This window comes from Aegilops tauschii, chromosome 2, assembly GCF_002575655.3.
Source record: "Aegilops tauschii subsp. strangulata cultivar AL8/78 chromosome 2, Aet v6.0, whole genome shotgun sequence".
Taxonomy (NCBI): Eukaryota; Viridiplantae; Streptophyta; class Magnoliopsida; order Poales; family Poaceae; genus Aegilops; species Aegilops tauschii.
In genome coordinates this window covers 583,235,859-583,261,236 of record NC_053036.3, presented here as the reverse complement: position 1 = coordinate 583,261,236, position 25,378 = coordinate 583,235,859, and positions in this window count along the sequence as shown.

The following is a 25,378-nucleotide window of genomic DNA, read 5'->3' as shown; positions in this document are numbered from 1 at the left end:
TTTTTGCTGGACTGGAGCAGACTAGTTCTTTGGCCACTGGAATCTGCTTATTATGAGTGGGAGTTGGGTTTCTCTGTCCTGGAGCAGTATCTATGAAAACTGGAGTTTGTTTATTAACTCCTGGCGTTTGGATCTTTTGCAAAGACCTGGTTTCTAACCCTTTAGATTCTAACATAGACGTATTCCCCTTGCATGCCTTATATAAAAGAATGGTGCTTTAATTATAAAACATGCTACAACAGAGATGGAATAGGTACCGAAGAATTGAAAGGTATGACATATTGACATGTATTCCCTCCATCCGGAAATAAATGGATGGGTCTAGGCGTATTTCAGTTCTAGATACATCCAGTTTTATCCATTTCTGCGACATGTAATCTGGACGGAGGGAGTATGATGTAAGAGCTAGGGATACGACAGGACAACAGTGTAAAAAAATTACTTGAATGTAAAACTGTATGCTAGTGGAATACATACAGAAAAACACTGAGGCAACATATGCGTGTATGATTGGGAAACTAAGATGGCATTGCAAGAGACCACTAGAACAACACTTCAATGTAAAAAAACATGGTATGGTAGACAGATGAAGTACATACTGATGAATAACAATGCATAAGATATTGAGAAGCATGATGTCCAAACTAAGCATATGGCATTGCGATAGAGTAGAATGACAGTACTTGAATTTGAAAACATGTTATCATGAATGGAATAGGTACTGAAAAACAGGAAGGCATGCCATATTTACATGCATGATCAGCAGGCTAAGCACAAGGCATTGCAACAGAGTAGATACACTCCAGGACATTATATGCATGTTGTACCCATATCAAGGACCAAGTCAGAGCAAGGACCTTATGGGGTGAATAGGATTCATCATCTTTCTGCAAGTCTTGTGAAGAACTGCCTTTACATGCTCCATCATATTTGGTATCATCGATGTCAAGTTTGTTGGCCATTACATTGCTCCGTGAGGTTCTTGTGGATAAATCAGTGTGTGCAATTATATCTGACGTGCATGGAAGACAACTAGTAGTTAGATTTATGTAATGAGTGCCTGTAGGAGATGACATAAATAGTAGGGCTGGGGTTAACTATCAGCAACAGGTCTCAAAAACTAAAGGGAGAACATAGATGAAAGATACAAAATATGTATCATTTGTACTTGAGATTAACTAGATGGCACACAGAAGTATTAAGGAACAACATAGGTTATACTAGAAGTGGTATAATACTATAATCACCAGCCTGTGGGTCTGTGGGATAGCATTGGCTGATGGATGATAAGTCTAGAACAACGTTACCTAAATAACAAGTCTCTTAGCTGAACTATGGAACGACGTTAACTCCTGAACAAGACCCGTAAGAGATCAGCATGAATATACAGTGAAATGTGATAATCTATTTTCAATGCTTAGATGAATAAAAAATCCATAAATGTTGCACACAAGTAAGATGAGGGTCCAACCTATCTGGCCGCCATCCATAGGAGTGAGCATCATGTGCTAACTTGTCGATGGCCATGCAGTTGTTGTGGTTGTCCATGTCGGGCATGCACATTCAATGAAGGGAACTGTTGAGTGGGGACTATAGCTCCCTTCTGGTGCCTGCTTCCCTTGTTGGAGCAGCTGCGGTGAGTCGGAAGACGGTGTGGCTGAAGATGCAGAAAACGCATAATGTTAAGAACGACACATCTCTCTGATCTGAAGAAATACCCTAAGAGATCAACAGCAAGATACGGGAGTGGTCACACGTCTGTTGACTGAAGACTAATGGGGTCACACGATTTTATTTTATTTTGGTACTGTCCGATCTACGTGGGATGGCTTGATGGCCGTCTTGTGCCTCCCGGGTGACACTGTTCGGAATCTTCCCCGAAGAGCCAGCGACCACCGGCAGAGCAGCCTGCCTCCGCCGTCCGTGGCCCCGACCAAAACCCCGCTCCCCGCCCCACCGCACTGCCGTGGTTGTGCTGCCCCGGGCCAATCAACAAAGACTCTCCGTCATCCAGATCCGGCGGCGGTAGTACCTTCAACCCATGCAACTCTAAGATAACCATCTAAGCGCTGCTTCCGCGGCAAACTTGCACCCCTGCACCCTTTCGTTAGACACCAGCCAACCGGCAGCCTAGGAGCTCCGCCGGCTCGAGGGGTGTTGCTTCCCATTGGGAATTGATTGGCCCAGAATAAAAATTCAGACAACTGATGCGCAAATAAAGTGATTTGAGATGAGGGTGCGACCTATCTGGCGGCCCGGTGAAGTAGGCAGCTCCAGCTGCCTAGTCGGTGAGGCTGGCGTGGTTGCGGTGGCTACTGGCGGCAGGGAAGTAGAGATGTCGCGATGGTCGACAGCTACAGGGAAGCAGCGCCGGGGCTCTGGACGGGTCCAAAGTTGGAGCCACTCCAGTGCCGTGAACAACGGTGGGGGTGAGTCGGCTCCGGTACGGTTCACGCGGCCGTCGATGAGGCAGCTCCGGCAGCACGGAGTAAGAGCACACGACCCAGTGCACGACGGCAAATGGATAGCGTCTCCGGGATTAGAGGGGAGGGCGGCTGTGAATTTGGTGCGGTGGGGGCGCCATGGAGGAGGGGCTGAGGTTTCGCGGCTCGGGAGAAGGGAGCTTCCGGGGAGAAGGTGATTTGGCGCCCACGGGGTATGAATGGGGAATTGGGAGGGGGAACCATGTTTACGGACGCATTTGTCTGAAATGTGTGGGGGGGGGGTTACAGTTCTACCCCTGCCTTTAGGCTTCTCGGCTTGGGTCTGTGTACTGAGGGTCGGGGATAGTAGAGTAACTTTGCTTCTCCCAAATAGTGGGCGCGAGCGATTTCGGGCGAGGAGGGTGTGTTTTGAAATATACTGGGCGCGAGCGATTTCGGGCGAGGAGGGCGTGTTTTGAAATATAGTGGGCGCGAGCGATTTCGGGTGAGGAGGGTGTGTTTTGAAATATAGTGGGCGCGAGCGATTTCGGGCAAGGAGAGCGTGTTTTGAAATAATGGGCGCGAGCTATTTCGGGCGAGGAGAGGGTGTTTTGCTGACCATGGTTTATGAATTATTCGGCACATGTCATTTCGTCCGAGGAGAAGGCGCGCTTGGATGAAGTTGCGAACCTACCCTCAATGTAGAATGGGCCAATTGATGCGTGTCCCACATAGGCCGGTAATTTCGCGTCTCCCATTTATTTGCTCGGGCGAATTCCACCGAGCAGAGGGTGTTTAACGGTTCGTTCAAATTTTGGGAGAATGAGCATCCACGTCTACCTTACCAAGTCGATTCGAATCAAATTTTGAAATATTAGCTTGCCACTTATTTTTTAGACGGAGAGATGATGCTCGGGAGTAATATGTTTTTACATGCTCGTTGCTAGCGATTTACTATATGACAAATAGTTGACCCACTCAAAAACGGGAATCAAACCCAAAATGAAATATCTCAATTCAATGAAATAGCTCGTTCACCAGGTCAAAATAGTGAACTAAATCCAAAATTAAACACCTCAATCGAGTAGCATGTTGTACAGTATTATAGTACTCCATGAACATGTTGAGACTCAAATTAATGAACTTGTTTGACATACACATATCTCCGTTCATGTGTGGATTGCAGACAACATGTTCTCCAATTTAAATATTTGAATGCAAGTTTATATCGAAACATGGTTTATATCAGTCTTTGATGCATAAAACGCGACCCCCCTCTCCCGGACTCCTGCTCTCTCTCTCTCTCTCTCTCTATCTCTCTCTCTCTCTCTCTCTCTCTCTCTCTCTCTCTCTCTCTCTCTCTCTCTCTCTCTCTCTCTCTCTCTCTCTCGCCGACAATCTTCAATTCTGGGGCACGCATCCAACACACAAACCTTGTTGGTCCCTCTCCCTCTCTCTCCGTCTCTCTTTGTGTGTGTGTGGGGGGGGGGGTCTTTCTAGTTCGCATGCATATATACTCCATCTATAGGTCTCTCTCGCACACTATGTATGATTCTCTAGTCCAAGATAAATATCTTGGGTGCACTCATTGTACGCACACAAATTCCTTGGCTCATTGCACGTAACTCTCTCACGCACCACTCTGTCGTCTCAGAGCTCTTCCCTCTCTCTCTCAAACTCTCCATCTACCTGGGTCACACATAAACATGCATATCTCACTCGCACTCGATAGACCCATCTAAAACATTATCTCTCTCCCTCGTTCTCTCTCCATCTCTGTAACATCCCAAATTTTCAATTTGGAATGTTATACATTAGAGCATCATTGCATATCATATTTTATTGCATTTTGGCTAGATCCTAGAAATTCTACGCAACTCAAGGACCCACGGAGAGAGTTGGGGATTTCGTTATTTTCATATTTGAGTTTTCTCGAATTTTGAAAATATGATCATTTGATTTTATTTATTTTATCATCAATTATTCCAATTTTAAAAATAAGAGAGAGGGAATAAAATGACTTTCCCAAAATAAAGGAATATTGAGGATTTAATAAAAAATCAAATAAGATTTTATTTTGGAGTTTTTCGCTATTTTATTTGAATTTAGGAAAAATACGCATTTTCAAAATTGCATTTAGGCCCCAAATAAATGTTCATCTTCTCCGGCTTGATTTTATAAGTCGGGGAAAATTTATTTCGGGATTTTTGGAGTCCGTTTAGTATTTCTTTTTATTGTTTTTCTGTGCGAAATTATTTAAAAAAAAGCGAACCGACTTTGGGCCGTGTTCGGCCAGGACTCCGCCAGGCCGGGCCTTTATAAGGCGCCGCCCCGAGCCCGTCAGCCCACCCGAGCCCCGCGCCAACCCTAACTCTAACCCGCCACCGCCGCCACCGAGCCGCCGCCGCCCGCCGTCCCGCCGCCCGACGCCGGAGCCGCCGCCGCCGACCCGCCGGACGCCGCCGCCCCGTCCCGCCGGACCCCGTCGCCGCCCACCGGACCCTGCCGCCCCACCTGCCGGACCCCGCCGCCCCACGCCGGAGGTAGCCGCCGCCCCCGCCGCTGGCGGTTTTCCTCGAGAAAACCGTACGGTTTTTCCGCCGGTTTCCTTTCTTTAGCGGACGTTCGTCCGTACGTTTGTTTTAACGAACGGTTTTCATTTTTTTTGCAGACAGCGAACGTTCGTTCGTTAGCCTGTTCGTCCATTTTTCCTTTTCTCGAATTTTCCGCGATTATTTCTGATCGCGATTTCCGATCTGTTTTTTGTTTTAGTATAACTTTTCGCTCGTTTATCGGATTCAGGCGATTCAAGCGCCTATAGTTTCGTCTCGAAACCCTCTTTCTGTTTAACCAACTCAAACAAGTTTTTGCTACTGTAAAATTTGACTTAGGTCCAGATTAGTAAACGAATCTTGTTTCTTTCGCCGTTTGACTTTCGTTGCTTCGTTTGATTTGATTCTTTTTGCAAACCGGAGTTCTTAAGTTGAACTTTCTGGTTAGATCTCTTATTTGAGTTTTACCTGTGCATTAGAAGAGTACTTATTGTATGCTTGTTTGTTTGCGATAGAGTACCCGGAGTGCGCCGCTTGCTACTTCGAATCCCTAGGTTTCACGGATCATCAGCAAGGCAAGTAACACTTTGATCATACCTCTTTTCATACCTAGTTTTATTGCATTATATCAATCCTCAAACAATTGCATGATTAGGATCTGATTAAATTGTGGGTTGGGAAGTAGCTGATGAGGTAGAACCTATTGCCCTGTTTATTACCAAACCCGTGGGAGTTACTTCTATGTTTGCTTATATTGCTATGCTATCCTAGTAGACGTGGATTGGGTGAGTGTATCCATGACAGATGTGCGATTGTTAATTAAAGGTTCAATTTAAGGTGGCTACTTAAACACACATCTGGGTGGATTGAGGCACCTGGGTATTCCAGCAATTGCCTGCTTTTTTTATGGACCACCACCCAGGCTCAAAGGGATCATGAGATTATTCATGCTAGAAAGTTTCGTGTGCAGCCACAAGCTATTATGGGCTCTAGCATAGTTGATTAAGTTGTGTGAACTCTTACAGTGGTAGACTAGCAGATGTAGGGGTTGTAGGTGGTACTGTCTACCTGATCGTAAGGTGCAAACACTTCTGAAAGACTATGTCTCGGTCATCCGTTTCTCAAACATCATGTTGTGTGAGAATCCCAAAGGAGGAGATCGAGTCTTGTGGGGAAAAGTGTGCAAACCTCTGCAGAGTGTATAAACTAATCATGGTTAGCCGAGTCCCCGGTTATGGACAACTTGAGTATCTAGTACTTGGATTATCATGTGAATCTCATAATGTTACTTTAATTAATTTTGTTGGGATTAATGTTGAAACTTAATTGGGATTGAGATGGTGTCACCCATTCTCAATGTTTAACAACCACCATGTTAGTTAAATAAAATTTATTCCTTTGCAGTAGGGAAAAATTGGCTTTTCGCAAAACTGTAACCATAGAGCTTTCCACCAGCCAAATATGCATGTAGTATAGCATTATTCTGTTCATTACTCTCTATGTGTTACCTTGCCAGCATATTCCATGTGCTGACCCATTTTCGGGCTGCAACGTTTCATGTTGCAGACTTTTCAGACGACGAGTAAGGTGCCTTAGGTCGTGGTTCTATACTCAGTGATGCCGTTGGAGTTGATGGACTCGCTTATCTTCCAAGTCTTCCGTTGTTATCGTTTTTAGATGGCCTTAAGCCATATTTATTGTATTAAGTTCTCTTTTGAGACATTCGATGTAATAAGTGTGTGATTGCTACTCTGTTATAAATCCTTCGAGTACTGTGCATGTCAGCATTACTGATCCAGGGATGACATTGATGCACAGAGACTTGACCGTCTGAGGTCTGGTCGCTACAAGATGGTAGAGCACACGCTGACTGTAGGACACGACCACTAAGCTTAAACCCTAGATCACTATTCTCTTCTCATTTCGGACTCCTCTCCATTTTCCACTCTTTTAGGATGGCGGATGCAAAGAACAAGTTCATGCAACCAGATGAAGATACACCCTTTGGACGCCACTTGAAGGAAGTCACTAGATACCTGAACATCGGAATACCAAGCTTCACCGGAACCTACAACACCACACTACCAGAAGAGGAGCGTTGGATGATTCAAGTTCAAGTTCCAGGAAGGACGTTCATGCCCGTCACCGAGCCCATAGAGTTTTCCTTTGATGCACCAACCTGGAGTCTAGGAAAGAGCATGGCAGCCCACATCACCATGGGACGCATTGGAGAAGTTTACCACAAGGAGCTTAAGGATACCATTTACCAGATTTGTGGGCACCGAGATGAGCAATGGGAGATGATCAGCACCAAGAAGGATAGATCAATTGCAGCTTTCATCCAGGAGCAAAACCAACACATTCGTCGCCAGGAGAACCAAATGTGCACAGGCATGATAGATCTGAAGAAGGCATTGACCAAGATCACGGAGCTGGAGGAAGAACTCAAAGCTACACGCAAGGATTATATGGAGGAAATCGACGCACTGGTGGAGAAGAATGACGACCTGGAAAAGAAGATCGGAGTATTCATGGGAGACCCAGCACCAGGAGGAGAAGATGATGATTGCGCTTGCCCGGATAACTACATCATCATCGACGACACCGACTCGGACCCCAGTGAAGATGACTTTGTTGATGAAGCTGGAGCAGATATCATGGAGTCTTCGACCGATCAAAATTTCTAGTAGACCACCATAATCAGTAGTAGCATTCCCCCATGTATATAGTATAGTCCGAGCACTTTGTGACGATAGTTAGATCGATTGTATGCCTTGTTTGAATTGATTTGAGTGATATTGATTGTGTTTGTCTCATGTGCATATGGGTAGTGTTTTCTCTCTAGACCTCATTCTATTCTAAATTCTCATCTTTTCTAAACCCATCAGATGCCTCCGAGACGCGACACCGGATTTGTTTTCCCACCAGAGATCACTCAGTTGATTCAGCAGCAGAATGTCTTGATGCAAGCACTAGTACAGAATCAAGGCAACAACAACAACAACCCACCACCACCACCTATTGACCATTTGACCCGTTTCTTGAGGCTAAATCCGCCGGTGTATTCCAGTAGCACCGAGCCTATTGTTGCAGATGATTGGCTCTGCAAAGTTGGAAGGGAGTTGACCACTGCAGGATGCACAGATGCGGAAAGAGTGCGTTTTGCCGCACATCAGCTTGATGGACCCGCAGCATCGTGGTGGGATAATTACACAGCCACACACCCTCTAGACACTGTCACATGGGACCAGTTCCAGCAAGCTTTTCGTACTGCCCATGTTTCAGCAGGAGCTATGGCCACGAAGAAGCGTGAGTTTCGCAACCTACGCCAAGGAGGACGCACCGTAGGCCAGTATGTGGAGGATTTTAGTAAACTAGCCCGTTATGCCCCAGATGATGTTGCTACTGATGCAGCCAAGCAGGAGAAGTTTTTGGAAGGACTGAATGATGAGCTGAGCATGCAGTTGATGGTAGCAACCTTCAACAACTACCAGGAGTTGGTAGATAGAGCTCTCATGATTGAAGGGAAGCAGCAGCAGATTGAAAACCGCAAGAGGAAGTATGGACAAGGGAAGTACAATTCTGGAGCTCAGCAGAAGCCACGTTTTACCCCGAAATCGGGAGGATATTTTCAGCATACCCATGGAGGAGGTAGTTCGCACAACCATAGTGGACCCAAGAATGGTAATGGGAATGGAGGAAGCAACGGACAGAACCGTACCAACCCATCGACCCCAGCTAAGAGAGATCTGAGCCAAGTCACTTGCTACAAGTGCCAGAAGACTGGACATTATGCTAATGAGTGTCCTGAAGCTAAGAATGGAAATGGCAATGGAAGCTTTGGGAAGAAGCCCAACCCTTTCAACAAAGGACATGTGAACCACGTTAGCATGGAGGAGGTTGAAGCCCAGCCAGATGCAGTAATAGGTAAGTTTTTGGTTAAGTCATTTACCGCACTCGTTCTTTTTTTATACTAGTGCATCGCATTCATACATATCAAGGGGATTTGTGGATAAGTATAAATTGCCAACCCAAGCCCTTAGGCCACCCATGTTAGTAACCTCGCCAGGAGCAGAGTATATGGCTAGTCTATGGTGTGATTGGTTACCATTAAGGATTGGTAACTACGTGTTTCCCTCGGACCTAATAGTATTGGAATCGCAAGGACTGGATGTGATATTAGGCATGGATTGGTTATCGAAGTATGAAGGGAACATTGAATGCGCTAGTAAGTCGATTTTGCTTACCACCCCAGAAGGAAGAAGGATCAAGTATGTATCTCGGCATGTGCCGAAGAGGACTCAGGTGAATTCTTTATTAGGAGTTGTACAGGAGGAAGTACCAGTGGTGAAGGATTTCCCTGACGTATTTCCAGAGGAGTTGCCAGGCATGCCACCAGATAGAGACATTGAGTTTTTTATTGAGCTTTTGCCAGGCACAGGGCCAATATCTAAGAGACCGTACAGGATGCCCGCAAAGGATTTGGAGGAGATTAAGAAGCTGATTAAGGAGTTGCTGGATAAAGGCTATATTCGCCCAAGTTCTTCACCTTGGGGATCGCCAGTACTTCTAGTGGAGAAGAAGGATGGATCGTTAAGGATGGTTGTTGATTATCGAGGACTGAATGAAGTGACCATCAAAAACAAGTACCCACTGCCGATGATCAATGATCTGTTTGACCGCTTACAAGGAGCTAAGGTATTTTCCAAGATAGATCTGCGGTCAGGATACCATCAGTTGAAGATTCGAGAGCAGGATATACCTAAGACGGCTTTTACCACCATGTATGGGCTGTACGAGTATACCGTTATGTCATTTGGTCTGACTAATGCACCTGCCTATTTCATGAACCTGATGAACAAGGTGTTTATGGAGTTTCTGGATAAGTTCGTCATAGTGTTCATTGATGATATTTTGGTCTACTCAAAGAATGAAGAGGAGCATAAGGAGCATTTGCGTTTGGTACTTGAGAAGCTCATAGAACATCAGTTATACGCCAAGTTCAGCAAATGTGAGTTTTGGTTGAAGGAAGTTGGATTCCTCGAACATGTTATATCCGGAGAAGGAATAGCAGTAGACCCCACCAAAGTTGACACTATAACAAACTGGGAATCACCCACATCAGTTGGACAGATCCGGAGTTTTCTTGGACTCACAGGATACTACCGAAGATTCATTGAGAATTTCTCGAGGATTGCAAAGCCCATGACGGAGCTATTGAAGAAGGACACCAAGTTCAACTGGACTGAGGAATGTGAAGCTAGTTTCCAAGAGTTGAAGAAACATTTGGTTACATCACCAGTGTTGATTCTGCGAGATCAGCGCAAGGATTATGAAGTATACTGCGACGCTTCTCGTCGAGGACTTGGAGCAGTGCTTATGCAGGAAGGAAGAGTTGTTTCATATGATTCACGACAACTTAAACCCCATGAGATGAATTACGCTATGCATGATTTGGAGTTAGCAGCCGTAGTACATGCGTTGAAGACATGGAGACATTTTCTCATCGGAAACCACTGTGAGGTGTACACGGATCACAAGAGTTTGAAATACATCTTCACGCAGAAGGAGTTGAATCTCGGGCAAAGGAGATGGTTGGAGCTCATAAAGGATTATGATATGAGATTGCATTATCACCCCGGAAAGGCTAACGTAGTAGCAGATGCGCTGAGCCGCAAGAGCCATGTCAACACACTCATGACCGGAGAGTTACCGAAGGAATTAGCCGAGGATCTTCGCGAGCTATGTTTGGAAATAGTTCCGAGAGGCTATGTTGCAGCATTGGAGATACAGTCTACTCTGATGGATACGATCAGAGAAGCTCAGAAGACAGACAAGGAGATTGCCGGAATAAAGGAAAGGATGCGCAAAGGAAAAGCCAAGGGATTTCGTGAGGACAAGCACGATACCTTATGGTTTGAGGACCGCGTTTATGTGCCTAATGATCAGGAGATCAGGAAGTTGATTCTGCAAGAGGCCCATGATTCGCCGTATTCGATTCACCCAGGAAATACCAAGATGTACTTGGATTTGAAGGATACTTTCTGGTGGACCAGAATGAAGAAGGATATTGCGGAGTATGTAGCAGTTTGTGATGTATGTCAGAGAGTGAAGGCCGAGCATCAGAAACCAGCAGGATTGCTACAGCCATTGCCGATACCCGAATGGAAGTGGGATAAGTTAGGCATGGATTTTATCACATGATTGCCCAGGACTCGTTCAGGCTATGACTCAATATGGGTTGTAGTCGATCCTTTGACCAAAGTAGCTCATTTCATCCCAGTGAAGACCACTTACACCAGTGCTAAGTTGGCAAAGATTTATATGACCAGAATCGTATGTCTGCATGGAGTTCCGAGGAGCATTGTATCAGATAGAGGAACCCAGTTTACCTCAAAGTTCTGGCATCAGTTACATGAAACTTTGGGTACCAGGCTAGAATTCAGTACAGCCTTTAATCCATAGACAGATGGACAGACCGAAAGAGTCAATCAGATTTTGGAGGACATGCTGAGAGCATGTGCGCTAGATTATGGATCCAGTTGGGATGACAATTTGCCGTATGCAGAGTTTTCTTACAACAACAGTTATCAATCCAGTTTGAAGATGGCCCCTTTCGAAGCTTTGTACGGAAGGAGGTGTAGAACACCATTGTTATGGGATGAAGTTGGAGACCGCCAGTTGTTTGGACCAGACTTGATTAAAGAATCTGAACAGAAGGTGAAGTTGATTCATGATAGGCTCAAGGTAGCCCAGTCCAGGCAGAAGAGCTATGCGGATTCAAAACGTAAGGAGACAGTTTATGAAGCCAGAGACCGAGTTTATCTTCGAGTATCTCCACTTCGAGGAGTTAAGCACTTTGGAGTTAAGGGACAGTTAACGCCACGATTCGTAGGACCATACAAAGTTTTGGAGCGTATGGGAGAAGTTGTCTAGAAGTTGGAATTACCCGAAGGATTGTCACGAGTTCACGATGTGTTCCACGTTTCCCAGTTGAAGAAGTGCCACACAGAGATGGCTGATATACCACTGAGAGATACAGTACCGCTGGAAGCGATTCAGTTGGATAGTGATTTGACCTACGAGGAGAAACCAGTTAAGATTCTCGAATATGCCAACCGAGTCACCCGCAGCAAGGTTATCAAGTCTTGCAAAGTTCAGTGGAGCTACCATACCGAGGATGAAGCCACCTGGGAGCGAGAGGAAGATCTATGGAAGGACCACCCTCACCTATTTTCTAGCCAACCCGAATCTCGAGGGCGAGATTCATCTTAAGGAGGGTAGGTTTGTAACATCCCAAATTTTCAATTTGGAATGTTATACATTAGAGCATCATTGCATATCACATTTTATTTCATTTTGGCTAGATCCTAGCAATTCTACGCAACTAAAGGACCCACGGAGAGAGTTGGGGATTTCGTTATTTTCATATTTGAGTTTTCTCGAATTTTGAAAATAGGATCATTTGATTTAATTTTTTTATCATCAATTATTCCAATTTTAAAAATAAGAGAGAGGGAATAAAATGACTTTCCCAAAATAAAGGAATATTGAGGATTTAATAAAAAATAAAATAAGATTTTATTTTGGAGTTTTTCGCTATTTTATTTGAATTTAGAAAAAATACGCGTTTTTCAAAATTGCGTTTAGGCCCCAAATAAATGTTCATCTTCTCCGGCTTGATTTTAGAAGTCGGGGAAAATTTATTTTGGGATTTTTGGAGTCTATTTAGTATTTATTTTTATTGTTTTTTCTGCATGAAATTATTTAAAAAAAACGCGATCCGACTTTGGGCCGTGTTCGGCCAGGACTCCGCCTGGCCGGGCCTTTGTAAGGCGCCGCCCCGAGCCCGTCAGCCCACCCGAGCCCCGCGCCAACCCTAACCCTAACCGCCGCCCGCCGAGCCGCCGCCGTCCCGCCGCCCGACGCCGGAGCCGCCGCCGCCGCCCCGTCCCGCCTGACCCCGCCGCCGCCCGCCGGACCCCGCCGCCCCACCCGCCGGACCCCGCCCCACGCCGGAGGTAGCCGCCGCCCCCGCCGCCGGCGGTTTTCCTCGAGAAAACCATACGGTTTTTCCGCCGGTTTTTCGTTTGGTTTTGTTCAAAAAACCTAGATCTGTTTTTTTTCGGTTTCGTTTATTTAGCGGACGTTCGTCCGTAGGTTCGTTTTAACGAACGGTTTTCATTTTTTTGGCAGACAGCGAACGTTCATTCGTTAGCCTGTTCGTCTGTTTTTCTTTTTCTCGGATTTTCCGCGATTATTTCTCATCACGATTTCCGATCTAATTTTCGTCTAGTATAACTTTTCGCTCGTTTATCGGAATCAGGCGATTCAAGTGCCTAGAGTTTCGTCTCGAAACCCTCTTTCTGTTTAACCAACTCAAACATGTTTTTGCTACTGTAAAATTTTACTTAGGTCCATATTAGTAAACGAAGCTTGTTTCTTTCGCCGTTTGACTTTCGTTGCTTCGTTTGATTTGATTCTTTTTGCAAACCGGAGTTCTTAAGTTGAACTTTCTGGTTAGATCTCTTATTTGAGTTTTACCTATGCATTAGACGAGTACTTATTGTATGCTTGTTTGTTTGCGATAGAGTACCTGGAATGCGCCGCTTGCTACTTCGAATCCCTAGGTTTCATGGATCATCAGCAAGGCAAGTAACACTTTGATCATACCTCTTTTCATACCCAGTTTTATTGCATTAGATCAATCCTCAAACAATTGCATGATTAGGATCTGATTAAATTGTGGGTTGGGAAGTAGCTGATGAGGTAGAACCTATTGCCCTGTTTATTACCAAACCCTTGGGAGTTACTTCTACGTTTGCTTATATTGCTATGCTATGCTAGTAGACGTGGATTGGGTGAGTGTATCCATGACAGATGTGAGATTGTTAATTAAAGGTTCAATTTAAGGTGGCTACTTAAACACACATCTTGGTGGATTGAGGCACCTGGGTATTCCAGCGATTGCCTGTGTTTTTATGGACCGCCACCCAGGCTCAAAGGGATCATGAGATTATTCATGCTAGAAACTTTCGTGTGCAGCCACAAGCTATTATGGGCTCCAGCATAGTTGATTAAGTTGTGTGAACTCTTACAGTGGTAGACTAGCAGATGTAGGGGTTGTAGGTGGTACTGTCTACCCGATCGTAAGGTGCAAACGCTTCTGAAAGACTATGTCTCGGTCATCCGTTTCTCAAACATCATGTAGTGTGAGAATCCCAAAGGAGGAGATCGAGTCTTGTGGGGAAAAGTGCGCAAACCTCTGCAGAGTGTATAAACTAATCATGGTTAGCCGAGTCCCTGGTTATGGACAACTTGAGTATCTAGTACTTGGATTATCATGTGAATCTCATCATGTTACTTTAATTAATTTTGTTAGGATTAATGTTGAAACTTAATTGGGATTGAGATGGTGTCACCCATTCTCAATGTTTAACCACCACCATGTTAGTTAAATAAAATTTATTCCTTTGCAGTAGGGGAAAATTGGCTTTTCGCAAAACTGTAACCATAGAGCTTTCCACCAGCCAAATATGCATGTAGTATAGCATTATTCTGTTCATTACTCTCTATGTGTTACCTTGCCAGCATATTCCATGTGTTGACCCGTTTTCGGGCTGCAACGTTTCATGTTGCAGACTTTTCAGACGACGAGTAAGGTGCCTTAGGTCGTGGTTCTATACTTAGTGATGCCGTTGGAGTTGATGGACTCGCTTATCTTCCAAGTCTTCCGCTGTTATCGTTTTTAGATGGCCTTAAGCCATATTTATTGTATTAAGTTCTCTTTTGAGACATTTGATGTAATAAGTGTGTGATTGCTACTCTGTTATAAATCCTTCGAGTACTGTGCGTGTCAGCATTACTGATCCAGGGATGACACTGATGCATAGAGACTTGACCGTCTGAGGTCTGGTCGCTACAATCTCACACGCACACACACACAATCTCATGCCTAGCCAATTATGATGGTCTCTCACTCAAATGTAGGCACACGCAGTCCCCCCTATATGTATATGACTAGCTAATCTTAGTCTCCATCACAAACACGTGCATGGTCTTTCTCGATTTCTCTCGGGGCATCTTTCTATCTTGCACGCACCTCCCTTGATCTCCCACCCATATAGGTCCCCTCACGATCTCGAGGGGATCTCTCTATCCCAAACACACCCTCTCTCCCTCCCCATGCGTCCATGTTCTCCATGTGTCCCTCTCGACCTTTGTTCCTTGTTGGCCAGACCTCTATTGGACATGTGCTATAGGGGTGTCTCTCTCCGTTGCAAACAATCACGCACTAGCTATCTTCGTGTATCTCCTCACCTCGCTTTTCTATCTCGGAGATGCATGCGTGATATGTTTGCATAAGAAACGAAAAAACACACTCACTCTCTAATTTATCGTTTGTTGTCCCTTTCTCTTTCACACACATACTCTTTTTGCACACTCACTCATTCTCCTTCACACGCACTTGATCTCTCTCGACTTAGGCACTCTCTTCGGTCCATAGCATATAGATTTATTGACAAGTCAAACATCACAAAGTTTACCATGTACGTGGAGAAAAACATATGCATCTAGAACGGCAAACATATACCATTAGATTCATCATGAGATGTAGTTTCATATGATGTATCTTTGGTATTGTAGATATAAATAACATTTGCGTAAACCTGATCAATGTTTCCAAAGTTTGACTTCTAAAAAAATTTACATGCACTGCATTATCGAGCGGATGGAATATCTCTTTCCCCTCTCAGCTATCTGACACACCACTCAGCCTTATTGGGCCTCCTCTATCTCTCTCAAACTTTATATCTCTCTGGTTCACACATACACATGTCTCGCTCGCGCTACATATAGACCCATCCAACACTCTCCGCCCTTGTTCTCTCTCTATGTGACACGCACCCCCCTAAGTACCATAATCCCTCACTCCATCATAGGCGTACACACTCCCCCCTCAGTATAATTATCTCTCACTAGCCATCAGGAACACATGTATTGTCTCCATCTATCCATATGTCTATCTGGATATCTCTCGGGGTATCTTCTATCGCTCACACACCTTGTCATTCGATCTCCCACCCATGCAGTCCCATCACGATCTCCAGGGGATCTCTCTATCACATACATACACTCTCTCCTCCCCATGTCTGCATTTTCTCCGTACATCTCTCTCGACCTCTCTCCCTTGCTTGTCAGACCCCTTTTGGCCACCTGCTAGGGGTCTTCTCTCTCAGTTGCAAACAACCACACACTATCTCCTCACCTTGCTTCCGTTGTCAAAGATGCATGTGTGATATGTTTGCATAAGACACACACGCCTTTTCTCTACTTTTATCGTGTGTTGTCCATGTCTCTTTCACACACGCACACACACTTTTTTACTCACTCTTTCTATTTCACACACACACACACACTCTCACACACACACTCTCTCTCTCTAGTTAGGGACTCTCTCACATCCATAAGCATATGGATGTTTTGAAAAGTCAAACCTCAGAAAAGTTTGACCAGGTATATGTGGAGAAAAACATTTACATCTGGAACGATCATTAGATTCATCACAACATGTACTTACTTCATACTATCATTTATCTTTGGTATTGTAGATATAAGTAATTTCTTTATAAACTTGGTCAAAGTTTCAAAAGTTTGACTTTAAAAAAAATGTTGGCACTACATTATCGAACGGAGGGAGTATCTCTCACGGGCCTCCCCTCTCACTCGAACTCTCTATACCGATGGATTATACGCTCACCGTGTCAGCGTATAGCTCTGTATATTGTTTAGTTGACCGGTCAACCAGTCCACATGCTGCCTTGTCAGCTCATGTCCTCTATCTTCGTGTGCTGGCCCATGTGGCAGTGGGTGAAAATAAGTAAACTAGAGGCCCATCTGACACGCAGTGAAGTAAACAAAGTTGAAACCACTCGAGGTAGCACCCCGCACGCTAGTAAATTGAGGGCGCATTGAGGACACACTTCTTCCGCGTGAAGGACGCACTCGCGCACAATTCACTACTGCGCGGCGGCATGCACAGAAGACGCACTCGCGCACACCCAGCAGGCCGGCCAGCACACAACACAGACCAGCACACGTGTATACCGGCGTCGCCACCGGTTGAGATGGACGGTGAGGCAGCCAACAAGCGGAGGCGGCTCGAGCCAAAACCACATCCGGCGAGCCTGGACTTCACTAGCAGCCTCCCCGACGACATGATGCTTGTCATCATCGGCCTCCTCCCCACCAAATCTGCCGTGCGGACCGCCTCACTCTCCCGACGGTGGCGCCCCCTCTGGCACCGCGTCCCCCTCAACCTCACCGTCGACAGCTCCCTCTGCGACGGGGACTGCAAACGCATGGCCGGAGTCTCCAAGATCCTTTCATCGCACCCTGGGCCAGCCAGACGCCTTGACATCCGCATGTTCAGTACCAACTGCAAGGTCCAACACAAGTTTGACGAGTGGTTCTTATCCCCCGCCCTAGATCAACTCGAGGAGCTCAGCTTTGAAGCTGGACGATGTCGCCCTGGTTCTTATCCTCACGCCAACGCTGCGTGGCGCCAGCTTCAGCTCCTGGTATCTTCCCCAGATTAATGTTGCGCCCGCCCTTCTTCTCCCTGAACTCAAGCAGCTCGACCTCTTCGACGTTGGCATCTCAAAGCAGGCTATGGAGCACCTGCTCCGCAGCTGTACTACGCTTGAGTACCTTCATCTTGAGCAGATCCACGGGTTCATTAGCCTCCACATCGCCTCGACGAATCTCTGATGGATTTTTCTGTCTTGCTGGCCCCGCAACAAGACATCAATTGGGAAGAGAGCACTCCAGCTGTTCCATGTTATCGTCATTGAGAATGCGCCTTTCCTTGAGAGATTTCTTGTATCTGATCTAGAAGGTCCAACAAAAATCTGGGTCATTGACGCGCCAAAATTGACAGCGCTGGTGTACTCGTCTGCCAAATTCTCCAAACTCTTTATTGGATCCGTAATCGTTCAGGTACAGCACTCATCTTCTTCTCCGTCTTCTTGAAATTCACATTTTTAAATTTCTTCTTGATGTATTTACGACCGTGTTCCAGAAAATGATTCCCACAAGCTTGACCCAGTCTATGCGCACAGTGAAGATCTTGGCAATAAAATCTATCAGCCCCAATCTTTATCAAGTTGTTGGATTCCTTACATGCTTTCCGTGCACGGAGAAGCTACTCACGAGGTCAAACTTCTTTCCTATTAGTAAACGGTAATCACAACGTAGCTCAATTTTTTCGTAATTTTCCCAAATTACGATGACAAGTGTAGTGTTCAAAATTGCATCTACGCACTGCACCAAAAGAAATGTTTTTAGTATTTTTTCTCACGTGATCACCTGCATCGTTATTTTGTTGTACTACTATGGTAGCCTAGGCTAGTCATAGTGGAAAATAACTTAGACTAGTAACTCTATGGTTACCCTAAGAGCAAGTACTACCTCCGTCCTGGTTTACTCTTCCTATTTTGTAGTATCAAAATTTGACCACAGATTTAACTGACAAAATGTTAATGCATGTCACTGAAAATTATATCGCTGGATTCGTATTTGAACATAATTTCAAATGGTATAATTTTTGGTGACATGCATTGGCATTTTCTTAGGTAAACCTATGGTCAAAATTTTACACTAAATACGAGGTAGTACAAAAGTGGGCTATAACAGCCCTCCACCATGTAGGCCAAAACATGTGCCAAATTCACTTGTGATGCATTTGGCATCGATGCCCCTCCATTGCTCACCTGGTGCCCCAATCTGGATCACCTACTCTGCTCCGGTGCCAAATTAACTCACGCAATGATAAAACACTTGCGTGGGAGAGAGAGAGGACTGAGGTAATAACAAAACACTTGCTTGGGAGAGTGAGAGGCTGGTGTCGTTGGTTTGATTGATTTTTTTATACATGTGTGCACAGCGGTGCCAACTCTCTTACATCGCGAGAGCGGTGCCAAAATCTTTTGATTTGACATCGATGCGTATTATGTGGCATACTTTTGAGAAATATGGCATGGGCCACATAGTGGAAGGCAACAAATGCCCAAGCTCTTCACGTGCTCCAATGTAAATGAGAGGAAAGAGAAGGAGAGAGAGAGAGAGTGAAAACATATCACTAGCCATCCAACCCTATCATATGAGCGAATGATATTGGTACCTCTTGATGACACGGCAATCTTATACAGCCAGCTGCTCTAATATGTTCTCTTCTTTTGCAGATAAAAAAGACCCAAAATTGAAAAAAATGTGTTGCACTATAACAATCTCATCGAATGCCTTGATCTCGATCTTACAGAAATTGATTTGATCGACTACTGAGGCAGCACATCTGAGATTAAATTGGCCAGGTTCTTTGTTCTGGAGGCAAGTGTGCTCAAGGTAATGAGGTTTGGTGTTCTCTGGTGCAACAATGAATGGCGTGATGATCACCGCAAGCGTCTAAGCCTAAATGACAAAGTCTCCGCAGAAGCTGAATTTTTTTTGAAACATCAAGTGGCTAGAGACTCGAAAATTTATTTGCCCATTTGTGACTTGTCAGGGCGGTGGATTTTAGTTTGTACGATAATGCTGCATCCACCTAAAGTAACCAAAGTTCTTACGTAAACTTCCTAGTAATTCCCTCTTCGTAGGTGCAGCATTACTCCTAAAATTTGTAATATCAGTTTGAAACTTGTACTATTGCCGTGTCTTATTCCTGCATTTTCAAAATCCTGCGAATCAAAGAGGTCCTGAGTTGGTGATGATGTTGTGCCTGCCATCTTGCACCAATAGCCATCGGATCTAGATCTAACGCATACAAACCAAACTTCTCCAGTTTTGCAAAAAGATGCCCGCACTTGTTCCCTATTTACAAACAACTCCTTGTCTCTCACAATCAGCCTTATCTCCTCCCAACCACATCTAAGGCCATGGAAAAAATCTGGTGCATAGCCGCTACCGGCGCCATCCACCCCCAATCTTGGTGTTCCATGCAATGCACGGGCATCTACGCACGGGAAATTATGTCGAACACGGCTAGTTGTAAGCAGGCTAGCTCTACAGCCATGATGATAGTGACTGCAGACGGTGAGGCTGACTATGGTATGCCGAACACGGCGCCTATACTCAGGTGTCATCTCCGGTGCAGGGTCTTGTCACTTCACTGTGAGGAGCAGCACGTAATAATTTGACCAACGGGTAGAACTACTACTAGTACATTGGTAGTACTACTACTAGTACTAGCACCACTGTCTGGATTTAGTAGTACAGTGCTACTAGTACATTGGTAGTACTACTACTAGTACTAGCACCACCGTCTGGATTTAGTAGTAGTACCACGTCCATCTGGATTTAGTATTTGACTAGCAATATCTAGTAATGCATGTCACAAAAAATGTACTACTCCCTCTGTAAATAAATACATGGTGTATTGTTTTATTCCTATCGGCGAGAGAACTTATGTCTTTTTGCTAATGAATAGGATTACATGCAATGAACTAACCACTGCATGTCATGTTTGGTAGTCTCAAGTCATTGAAAGCATGCACGACCCACATCTCTCATTAGTTGATATGTCACGAAATAAGAAATGAGGAGGGAGTTAATGTACCGTGCCTAAGTGTTTTGGGATTACACAACATTTTTGGTTACATGCATTAACATTTTATTAGTTAAATCAAAGGTCAAAACTTGGCGCAAAATGCAAAGGGGACAAATAAAACAGTAAACATCAAAGTTCTCTCGTTTGGCCCCAACTAGAGGTCCGGTGAGATGACTATACTACACCGGCACGGAGGGGGACGCAGCTTCATTGACTCACTGAACCTGCCTTTGATCGTATGACACGTGGGCCCAACAGGTGGCTGACCCGCCTGTCATACAGCCAAAGGCAGGCGCAGTAGAGGGCCGAGGAGTAGATGGCCAACACGCACGTGAATTCAACGCAGTCTGCACTTCTCATATAAAGGCTCCCCGCCAGTCCAATCTAAGAAATCCTACGCACCTACGCACCCTAACCAAGGGCAAGGGTGATAACTCCAATCGCAAGATCAGTTGACTAGAAGCTAGACCCATGGAGGCGATGAGCGCGAGCATCAGCCGGCTGTGCGAGATGGTCCACGATGGTGGCCTGCGGCCCGGCACCGAGGAACGTCTCCAGGTCGTGCTTGAGGCCGCCAGGGTGAGAGGCCGCTTGGACGACAGCTTCGTCTCCTTGTTCGACAAGGTCCTCGTCGGCTTCCTCGACAAGTTCACCGTCGTCAAGAAGCTCGTGAATGACCTTGACGTATGCCTCCAGCCCACGCGCCCAGGCTCTGTGATGCCCGCCACCCTCAACGGCCTCTATGGTGACAACCTCTTCGACGCACAGGTGGCCATGCGACTGCCCGCCGTCGCGCCAGAGAATGTCCACCTTGAGGTCGCGCTCGCCGCGCAGCGCCTAGCGCAGCAAGACACTGTCGACATAGTCACCCACGTCTACGCGCAAATCGTCCACAAGCACTACTACGTGCCAGAGGAGGACAATAGGCCGCTGGCCTTCTTGACCCGCAAGGCAACCTTGGACGGCATTGTTCAGAAGCACGTTGAGCTCCCCGCCAACGCCACTGCTCCTCACACATCGGTTGGTGATCCGGCGCACTAGGGCGTGAGGATGTCGTTGATGGATCCGTATGTATCTTTATCTTTCCATCAAGTCCATGTAGTAGTATACGGTACTACTAGTAATTATCTTACCTTTCACATCAACTTCATAATTTTTGTACGCACTCCATGCATGAACCGCGCCAGAACCTACCTTCTCATTACTCTAGGGAAAATCGTTATTTCTATCTATCGGTCGCGCCATGGAGCAGAACCAAATTTTACAAGTTACAAGTTCAAAAGGAAAAGCTAGCTTGTCGTGTTTGCGTCGCACCCCGCTGCCCACACGGTTGGTCCGGTGCGCCGCTCAAGGGGGAATGCATGCTGTGTTGCATTTTCACATACAAGTGGGACCGTAGTTGAGCAACCCGACTATCGGCAATCCCCACCCCGCCCAGCGCACGATGGCTGAGAAAATAGGAGGGAGAAGAGATGGTTGTAGCACGAACTCCAAGAAAATTGGTGTCGGATGGGACTTGTGTGGGTGGCGAGTGTCCTACTGCTAGACGTGAATGCTAGTTATGGCCCATGCCACGGTACACGAAGAGGCGCCCCGGCCTACATAGACATCCGTTCGGAAATTGTACAAACGGACTAGCCGTCGTCTCACTAACATGTGAGAAAGGGACCACATGTCAACGAAGAGGCTAGTGGGGAGTGGACGGTTGCCACAGAGGTCACACACTGACGACAAGGCCGTCCTGTCAGACCTAGCGCCCGCACGGGATGGCTTTCGTCCCCCACACGAGCGAAGCCACTTGGCACCCCCACATGGTTGGTCCGCCACGCCGCTAGGCCAACTCCAGCGTGTGCAGTTCGTACGCGCGCTCGCTCAGCCCCCTTTCCCTCGACGCCCCGGAGGTACCCAACCACGGCTACGTGTTTTGCGCACCCGGCGGCCGGATTTGGAGCGGATCCGGTCGGGCTTGAGCTCGCCCGGTTGTGGGAGGCCGCGGCACGCCATGGACTGGCCGGGCATCGGGCCGCAAGGCCCCGGCAAGGCCGCAAGGCCGCATGCAGGTACTGACTCCTCCTCTAGCCGCTCGGATCTACAACGTCGGCGGTCCACCGGCAGATACATGAATGGCAGTCGGCCGGGCTCGGTGCTGGCCCAAAAGCTCGTCGGCGCACCGTTGCCACTCATTACGTGCGATGACTGCCCAAAGAAGGTCTTACACCGTGTGTCTACAATGCCGGAACATCCCGGATGGGTGTTCATCAAGTGCTCAACCGATGGGGTATGTGCTACTTTAGCTTCGGTTGTGCTCTCAGATTAGACTTGTTGTGCTAACTTAAAATTTTATTGTGTAGAATGGATGCGAGTTTTGGTATTGGGAAGAAGAATACATCGATATATTGATAGAGCGCAATTTAGTAGATGTTGTAGCACTTTTAGCTAGCATAGAGGATAGAGATGAGACTAGTGCACTTGTTGATAGAATAGAGGCTAGACATGAGACTAGATGCGAGGAAGCAACGTCTACTTCTTTACACTCGAAGAAGAAAGAAGCACGCAAGATCGAGCCTCCGCAGATCAACAATGAATGCATCGAGAAGGCACTAATCCAACTTACAGGAGCAGTTATGGAAGTTGGATATCTTCTAAAATGTATTCTTGTGGTTCTTGTTTTCTTTGGTCTTGCTTTTCTAGTCAAATTTTGGTGATGTATTTCCATGTACCAAAAATCAATGATGAAAAAAAGATATGTGTTTGCAAAGAAAAATGTACGCGGCCGGGATGCGTCTGTGCGTTGGGCGCACGGCCACTGCATCCGAGAAATGGCCCGGACACGACCCCATTGCCCTACCCAAACGGACAGAATCCGGGCAAAATGGAGGTCCGTTTGGGGTCGTGCATTGGAGTTGGCCTTACAAGTGGGACCGCAGTTGAGGAAACCAACTATCGGCAAACCCCCACCTCGCCCGCCGCGTGATGGCTGAGTTAGAGAAATGACGAGGTTGAAGAGATAGTTGTAGCACGGACTCCAAGAAATATGGTGTCAGATGGAAGTCGTGCTAGTGGCGTGTGCCGTACTCTTGGACGTGAATGCTTGTTCTGGCCCATGCCACCCTACTAGTACTCCAAGTAGTAGTATATAATAGTAGTAGTATCAAGGATTTGAGGTGCTGGTTACGTACAGCGGACACATTAACATATGGCCCACCTCACACTATGGCTAAATTTCCTGGAGTCTATGCTAGGTTAAAAAGTGTTCTTTGTGAGGGTGGGTGGCTAGTCTCAAGTTTAAAACTTGTTGTATTGCGTACGTAGACGTAGAGATAGTGCAGCATGTGAAGCTAGTACAAATAGTGTACTATTGTTGATTGGCCTCATCCGATAACCTGTTGCAATGCACGTGCAATTATGTATTCGGAAAATATTTTTTTGCCTTGTCGCAGCACCCACTCAGAGAAGCGACTCGAAAGCCATTCATAAATTTAGTAAGTTTATCACAGGCATATCATTTTATTACATACAACAGGTCATCAACCCACAATGACAACGAGGATACATTATAAATACTAAAGTTTTCATCACACAACAAATAACAAGCAATGAAATGAACTTCAACTCAACCAATCCTCGGCGTTGGAAACGCTTGCTTTGAACCACAAGTTATTCTCTGGGAAGGGCCAACTACTGTCAATCTCGAGACCAACGCAGGATTGATCATCCAGGCTGAAGCGGCCTACTATAACACGACCAGGGTAGGGAACCACCGCAATGTCCGAGGTATAGATACATTTACTTCTCATAAATGGTAGTAACGTTGTGTCAACAACAGTTGGATCGCCTTTCACCATCATTGGCTAGTTTTGTCCAAGGAAGAGCGAGTTTTCTCCAAGACTATCAATACTGTACCAGGCAGAAGGTGTTGGTGCTAGCACACTAGTATCCATCCCGAATACCATGCAACGGGTGTTGGAATAGGTCTGGAGAGTGCGACCGTGGGAGACAACACCTGCTTCCTTAGTAGTAACAGCAGCAGTGGGCTGTATATAGACAAGAAGGGGTGATCCATCAGAATAAGTTGCCAGGCGCCACTGAGTATATGGGCCCTCCTCGTCCTCATGCTCGTGATCATCACCATCGTCATCTCCCCCTTGGTTATAAAAAATTTCATGTATAGGTGGTGGAATGTTCACAGGACCTTGGAAACACAAGAAGAAGGTTAATTAGTAAAGGGAAACTTGCTAACTCGCATGCATGTGGATGAAACAATTATAATTACGGTGGAAGACAAACATACCGAAACTACGAGGATCCCATGCAAAAATAGTGCCACGAGTGGTGGCAGCAAACACAAGACCCTCGTATTGAATTGCATCACAGTACACATCCGTTTATAGAAACTGATTTTTGAGCAATATCCATCCAGTCGAACCACTAAGGATGGCAACAAGCTTGTCGAAAATAGCAACAACTCCATAGTTCCTGTAATGCCAAGAGCGGTTGGGAACTCGACAAATTGCTATCTTTCGTAGAAGACAGTCACCATGATCATATTTGAACGTGCGTAGAATACCGGTGTGCTCAACCTCTGGGCAGTCTAAGATTTTTGGAAGTGGAACCCGGTGACGAGTGTACACATTGACAAGTTCCCACTCGCAGTTGTACCCAATATAAACAACCCAATCTCCATTTGCGCCTGTGCAAGCCTTGCCCTCAAGCGATGGCATCTTAACATCAAACGTATCATTATCAAGCGGCATCAACTTGCATAAGGCGAGGCTTCCCTCGTCCTCGCGCCAGTCAGC